Source organism: Chlorocebus sabaeus, chromosome 12 (genome assembly GCF_047675955.1).
Source record: "Chlorocebus sabaeus isolate Y175 chromosome 12, mChlSab1.0.hap1, whole genome shotgun sequence".
Lineage (NCBI taxonomy): Eukaryota > Metazoa > Chordata > Mammalia > Primates > Cercopithecidae > Chlorocebus > Chlorocebus sabaeus.
This window is the reverse complement of record NC_132915.1, coordinates 95,270,642-95,278,416: the sequence shown is the minus strand read 5'-3', so window position 1 is coordinate 95,278,416 and position 7,775 is coordinate 95,270,642. Positions and strand designations below refer to the sequence as shown.

The 7,775-nt window shown below is 37.1% G+C and overlaps 2 long non-coding RNA genes across 2 annotated transcripts in view; one reads left to right on the top strand and one right to left on the bottom strand.

Annotated features, from left to right (window-relative positions):
* Positions 1–7,775, top strand: part of LOC140712985 (uncharacterized) — a 270,725-nt gene that overhangs the window by 153,006 nt on the left and 109,944 nt on the right. The gene's annotated exons all lie outside the window — the stretch shown is intronic.
* Positions 1–7,775, bottom strand: part of LOC140712986 (uncharacterized) — a 269,029-nt gene that overhangs the window by 156,003 nt on the left and 105,251 nt on the right. The window lies entirely within an intron of this gene.

Sequence of the window (7,775 nt, the reverse complement as noted above, 5' to 3'; positions counted from 1 at the left end):
AGCTTTAACCCTTGAACAATAACTCCCCGTATTGCTCTTTCCCACTCAATAAAATACCAAACTCTTATAAAGCACATTCTATATAATCCACTTTATGAAGCTTTTTCTAACATTCTTTTGTCTGCTCCCCCTCAGTAAAGGGAACAACTAACATAACAATTACCTATTTTGGATTTTTGTGTCTCTTACATATATTCCTGCATGAACCCATTTAACACTTTATCACCCATTATCTTAATATAAAGTAAAATAAAACTTGAAATGATTTCAAAAATGAAATCACAGAAGGGCTTTGTAAAAGTATGATGTACCATTGCTTATTTGTAAGAATTCAAGTGACATTAGGGGTTTTAAAACATCTTTTGTTTTGATTTGTTCTTTGCTTGTAAACCTTGTGTCTTGCATATTGTGGGCACAGTGTCTTTCCCAGCTAATTGCTTGGGGAAGATCAGTTAGAGTTACAATGAACATCAAAGGCTATCTTGTCTAGTGACTTACCTTCCAGATGAGGAAATGAGCTGAGGGAAAGGAAGAAACTTGCCCAAGATCACCCAGTGATCAAGTGAGGAAGGTGATAGGGACGGCACTAACGCTTGGTATTCAGAGCCTCATTCTATTTTCCACTCTTGCCCCTTCTCTGCTTCCTCCTCTCTTCCCCAGCCTTCTAAAGAAAACTTTGCAGTTCTGCTGCAATGTCTACCTAAGGACATCCTGAGGAGACCCCACTTTTCATTAGACTGCTTTTTTAAGCACTGTCCTGCATTTTCTTCTTCCGTCTTGTTGCATCCCATTTTTGGCGATAAGTAATGCTTCTGCTGTGCTGTTCTATCCAATTAGTTTTTTTCTATTTTCATTGAGTGAAAATTAAAACAACAAAAAAACATGAGTTTATCTAAATTTGGAAATTTTAAAACTTGATTAAAATCTTCTGGGGATATGGATGTAAGACATAGATTTTAAAATATTTTTCATTCTCAAAATTAAAAATCAAACCCATATATTTACCAGGGTGACTACTTAATAACTACTAATCAGATGGGTCTTCAGTAATGCCACAAGGTTAATACTCTTATAAATCAATTCCCTGGTGTTTTGTGCTACTGAGTTAATACAATTTGATACGGTATCACCTTTAACCAGGCTTTGAGGAGTCACACAAAGGAACAGCACAACAGAACCATAGGGTGGGATGTGTGGGAAAACCGAGATGTAAAACACAGCCTTGACTCTGACATTTACTCCACTGTTGGGAAAAGTACTTCAGTTCCCAGGGCCTTAATATTTTCCTGTATAAAACAGGAAAAATAGAGCCATCTTTAAGGTTTTGTCAAATCTTGTTGCTGAGTGATTTTATAGTGTCTGCAGCTATACTCTCTGCTAATCACAACAAGGTTAACTAACTGTTCTTTCATTTAGTTAAAGAAATTTTTGCATTTGTTTACAAATACTTATTCTTCCCTTCATGAAAAGGAAACATTTTAAAGATAATTTATAAGATGTTCAGAGTTTCTTACATATCAACTCTTCACAATGTGGTAGAGTAGCTTAACCCCGTCCCTAAGAGTATAGATTCAGATCAGTCTGTATGTAATTAACCCCCAAACCTATGTGGAGTGTGGGATAGATAATATATTTCAAACACATGAAAAAGCACACGTACACACACACGCACGCACGCACACACACACACAGTATTACCAAAGCAGAGGTGCAGATGAAAATATTGGATAGACAGCTCAAAACTCTTAGTACTAAAATAATCCTAATAATAACTTTCCTTCCAAAGTCACCACCAACAGTCAGATCTCTTAAAAGTTAGTGCCTTAGGTTTTTGAACTTTGTGTAACTTTTGACTTTCTTATTTGGTTGTATGCATTTGATCTCATAGAAAGAAACTTCTTCTTCATCCTATGCCAGTGCTGTATTGTAGGGGCTTGTGGACGTTTTTCTGCTCTATAGCAATCCAGGTTACTGGTCTCTAGCTTCTTAGGAGCAAGGCCATCACATACTTTTGTTCTTTGCTTGCTTCCTTGTAAGGGCCCGACATACAGTGGGTGCTTAACAAATATTTGATCAACTGAACTCATTTTCCACCTCCGTTCTCTCCCACTTCAATCTCTCCCTTTTACTTCTTCCAGATTAGTTTTCCTACAGCAAATGGGAATTGTCCAAAAACTGCCCTTCATCTTTACAACTTGAAGGATTCATTACCCTAAGCAGTCCTTCAAAATTGACTATCACAGACTAGACAAAAAGTCTGGGTTCACCAACAATAGGCATGTGTGCCATTACATTTTCTGTTGAAAGCTTTGGAAAGTGTCTTTTAGCAAACAACATAAAGCATAGAATTTGACCGTTCCTGACAATGTAAAAGGATCATCCACATTCTCACATGTCCATGGCTACTTTCCCACTCCTTCCCCAACCTTGAAATCCTGAATTCAAAAGAAAACATAAGAAGATAGTATGCCTCATGTAAGGCAACAGGTTGCTTAATCTTTCTTGCCTCTACACATTCAAGAGCTCCAGAAAAATTTCTGAGCTACTTAGGATGCCTGATCCTCTTCTTGGGTAAAAGCAATAAGTCCTACATGTAGTCACCAAAACCATGTCTGTTCAAGGGGTCTTATACCTGTGATTCATGATTGCATGCTAAATGTAGAAGGATATGCTCTGTTGCAGGGCCATGTCTGGTCATTGTTTAAGTTCTACTTTGATGGACTAGTTGCTGAGAAGGAAGAGGGAATGGTAATGTTAGAAACTGGAATAAAACTTAAGGGGAAAAATCAAGTACAAGGGACCAACAGTACTAAGGGGCAATAGGTTGAAGATTTCTTCGATTACTGTAATATTTTCAAGGAAACCCCCATGAATCCTTCCTGGCTGACCCCAACATAGCTTTGGCATAGCCCTTATGCCAAATGTCTTAGGCTAACTAGCTTTTCCTAAAGAAAATAGAGGAGTTATGGAGACCAATATTTAGTAGAATAATGCCTGATTATCTTGCTTTTGAGGTCTAGTAACTGCTAGTAAACTTGCCTAATTAATTCACATTTAGAGGTAGAGTAACGAAGGTTTCAAGCACTTGAAGCACCACTGACTTCATTTCACGTGAGAGTTCTTCTGGAGAGCTAATGAACTATGAGGCTGCAGGTCTCTTGGCCAATAAGTCTTCTAGATGTCCTGTGACTCCCTTTTCTGGTCATAGGTGATTTTGCTTTTGCTTTGAGTATTATAGCACCATAAGGTGTCAGACACTCTGCTCTTACCAAGGCTTACACAAAGTTTATCTTGTTATTTGGTAGAGTTTGGCCCATTAAAAAAAGAGAGAGAAAGATAAAGAGGAGGACAGCAATCCTCACTGCTGAAGGAAGAAGAAAGCTTGGCTTTATTTCCAGTAGGCAGAAAAATCTTCCGTCTGTAGCTCTCTAGCACCAGTGGAATGTCTTTGTTTGGATAATAAGTGTCCTTCCATAGCTCATTAGGCATATTCACAGACAGAGATGTACTATGCACATAAAATCACCTTCATGGGATGACTGAGAGTCCATATTTTATTGGACACTAAGTTCATAAGAAAGATGTGGGTGCATTGTTGGGGTCCGTGCCGGGGGTGGTGGAGAATAAAAGAACACACAAAAGACAAAGACACACAGAGAACATGGCGGCCGCACTCAGAGCCTCCGCCTCACTTTATTTATACTCCATAAACCCCACGTCAGCAGAAAGAATGCAACGCAAAACAGACTTTCTTTTCCCACATGTAATCTTCTACTCAGTTCCTTGTTTCTATGCTCTTCCTTATCTGCCCGCCTTCTTGGCGCCTATGGGAGTTCATTAAAAGTTCAATTGGAGATACTGTCCTTGAGCCCTATCTATTCTCAGCATACTGTTTTCAAAGGCCCCTGCAGTGCATAGTTTGGACCAGAAAACCTTGTTAAATGGGAACATAAGCTACAAATATTTTGGCAAAAGATTAAGGTTTATGAGCAACCAACCATTTATATTAAGTTACAATTAATTAGGCCATGTTGAGAAACCATTTGGTTTAGTTAATGATTAGACATTTTGTTAGTGAACACTTCCCAGACTTTACTAGACCTGCTAATCCCTGCTTTGCTCCTGGTCTGAACCCCCACAGTGCCTTGTTTATGGTACAGTGCCTACTGCTTGTATGCTAGATTAGTGAATGTCTATTTGCCTCCTCTACTACTGTGTGAGCTTCTTGTTTGCCAGGACAGGGCTATATTCCTCAGAGCTGAGGAGAGAGTTGAATCACGTGGTCATTTATTCTCAAATCCTCTTCAACAAGTGAAGCGAAACAGGACAGTGAAAGGCCACTGCACATGGAAGCAGGAGGTCAGGATTTGAGTTCTGAATCTCTAGATCTGTTACTAACTGGAGGTAGGGATAGAGTCGGGAAAATTTTCTTCCTTAAGTCTTGATAGCACCTATGTAGGTCCAGATCTGTTGGGATTCTCAATAATTACTGTGCATAAAATCAACTGAAAGTTATTTTGCAATGCAGATTGTTAGCCCCATTCTATGAAATGTTTACTGTTTTATAAATTGATAAATAATTTTTATTAGACAATGTAAATTTCCTTACTTGCACCAGCGTACAAAAATATTGAATAATATTAGCAGCAGAATCTTTCAACAAAATAACTATGTATAGCTATTAAACCACTTTGTTTCATGGCTTTTTATTTTCTTTTATTTATCACCAGTGTTTTATTTATAAACATTGCTTCTACTCATAAGGAGTATGTATTCTCTACATGTTTATAAAATTAATGCCTGAATGAAGTTACTTAAACAAGACAGAAGTTGATTTCTTTTTCACTTAAAATTAACCTGTAGTTACACCTTTCAGGGCTAGTACAGATTCTTTCTAATGTCATTAGGGATGCAGGTCCCTTCCAGGTATCTGCTCTGCTACACTTTAGAAAATACCCTAGTTTGGCTGCTAAATTCCCACCTATTATTTCTGAATTCTAGACATCAGGAGGAAAAAAGGCATGGGGGAAGGGCAAAGGGACATCTACTTTTCCTTTTTACATTTTTTAACCAACCTCCCTTAAAAACACTTTGTTGAGATATGATTACATTAAAAAGCTGTACCTATTTAATGTGTATATCTCAGTGAGTTTGAGGACAAGGATACGTTGTGAAAGCATCACTACCATCAAGATTATAAACATAATCATCACCTCCTGAAGTTCTCCCTCCCATTCTAATTATTATTTCTGTTAGTAAGAACAATTAACAAAAAATTCACCCTCCTATTATATTTTAAGTATGCAATACAGCATTCATAGCTAAAAGCACTATGCTGTAGATTAGACCTCCTGAACTTATTTATGTTTGTATATCTAAAACTTTGTACTATAATCACACCTACTCATTTACCTGCACCACAGCTCCTGGCAACCTCCAGTCTACTCTCTGCTTCTGAGTTTATTTGAGATTTCAAATACAAGTGAAATCATACAATATTTGTCATTCTGTGTTTGGTTTATTTCACATGACTTCATGCCCTTCAGATCCATCAATGCTGTCACAAATGACAGGGTTTCATTATTGTATAATACTGAATAATATTCCATTGTGCATATACATATATATATATATAAAACGTCAATTCATCCGTCCGTGAATGAATGATAACATATGTGTTTTCATATATCTTGACTGTTGTGAACAGTGCTGAAAAGAATATACGAGTGCAGATATCTCTTTCACATACTGATTTCAATGACTTCATATATATATATATACCACTTCATATAAAAATACCATTTTATATATATGTATATGTATATAAATAAAATAAGTGGGATTGTTGGAACAAAGTGGTATTTTTATTATGAATTTTTTGAGAAACCTCCATACTATTTTCCAAGATGGCCATACTAATTTACATTCCTACCACCAGTATACAAAGGCTCCCTTTTCTCCACATCCTTACCAACACTTGTTATCATCCATCTTTTTGATGATAGCTATTCTAACAGGTGTGAAGTGATATTTCATGGTAATTTTCATTTGCATTCCCGTGATGACTAGAGAGGGTAAGAATTGTTTATATATATGTCGTCCATTTGTATCTCCTCTTTTGAGAAATTCCTACTCGTATCTGTTTGTTCATTTTAGTTTTTTAATTTTAATTTTATACACAGAGGATACATGTGCAGGTTTGTTACATGGATGTATTGTGTGACGCTGAGGTTTAGAGTATGAATGATCTCATCACACACCTAGTGAACATAATACTCAATAGACAGTTTTTAAGGCCTTGTACTCAACCCTCCCTCCTCCCTTTAAGAATCTCCAGTGTCTATTGTTTCCATATAAGTGAGTCCTAAACAACATATAACAAAATGTTTGGCTCTCACTTACAATGGAGAATATGTAGTATTTGGTTTTCTATTCCTGCGCACAATACCAGGTCTCAAAATCCTGAGCTCATGTGATCCACCCACCTCCCAAAGTGCTGGCATAACAGGCATGAGCCACTGCAACTGGCTTTTCTAATTTTTTTTTAGCTTATATTAGGTTTGTCTGTTCTAGAATTTTGTGTACATTTATTTATATTATAGGACACTTTTTAGCTTAGCTTTCCCCACTCAGGGTGAGAAAGATTATATTGATCCAAGTTATTGATTAATAGAGTGGATTATCCCCCGTTATTGCCCAATATTGCTCTATAATATGCATATAATTTGTTTCTTGATTTCCTCTCGATAGACATTTGAGTTGTTCCCAGGTTTTGTCTATTATTAACAGAACTCAAGGACATATTTTTAAAATAAAACATTTCAATCCGAAATGTCCTTTCCTTTTGACTCTCCAATATTGTGTCAGGGTTACATTTTTGTTGTCATGAAAATCCAATTACATTGAACAAGATGTGTTTCCAGAATCAAGATTCAGTATATGTGTGGTCTAGCTGTGTCCCTAGAATGTAGCCCTTATTAGTTTTATTAAGCATTTTCCTATATAAATTGAAATCAAGTAGGAGATGCATTTTTCCACAGTAGGAGAAATAGAACAGCTTAGGACTTTGGAGAGATAGCAACTTGCTGCTTGCCTGTGCAACCCACCTCAAAAGATACAACTCCTCCAACTTTTGGTTTCTGGCGACTTGTCCTAACAATTAGATGTGAACTGACCTTATTCCCTTACAATACTACAAGTCGATCTTCTGCACCTGGCCAAATACAGTATAAAATTGATGGACATACATTTCTTTTGGTTTCATGCTTTCTATTTAAAGCTATTCTCTTTGACTGGGAACTATGGCTCATGCTTATAATCCCAGCACTTTGGAAGGTCGAGGTGCATGGATCACTTGAGGTCAGGGGTTTGAGACCAGCCTGGCCAACATAATGAAAGCCGTCTTTCTGAAAAATACAAAAATTTTCTGGGCATGGTGGCACATGCCTGTAATCCCAGCTACTCAGGAGGCTGAGGCAGGAGAATCGCTTGAACGCAGGAAGAAGAGGTTGCAGTGAGCTGAGATCCTGCCTCTGCATTCTATCCTGGGTGACAGAATTAACCTTCATCTCAAAAAAATAAAAAGCTAATCTATACTTTTCTTTTGATGCATTATTAGAATGTAGGAGGTAATAAGGCAAAACTATTGTGGGTATGTGACTGTGTATCTGTAGCACCTAGAATAGTGCCTAGCCCATCATTTGTGTTGAAAATTGAGAGAACCTTCTTAATATAACTTTTCCACACTCTAGTTCTGAATTTAAAGAAAGAAAAAG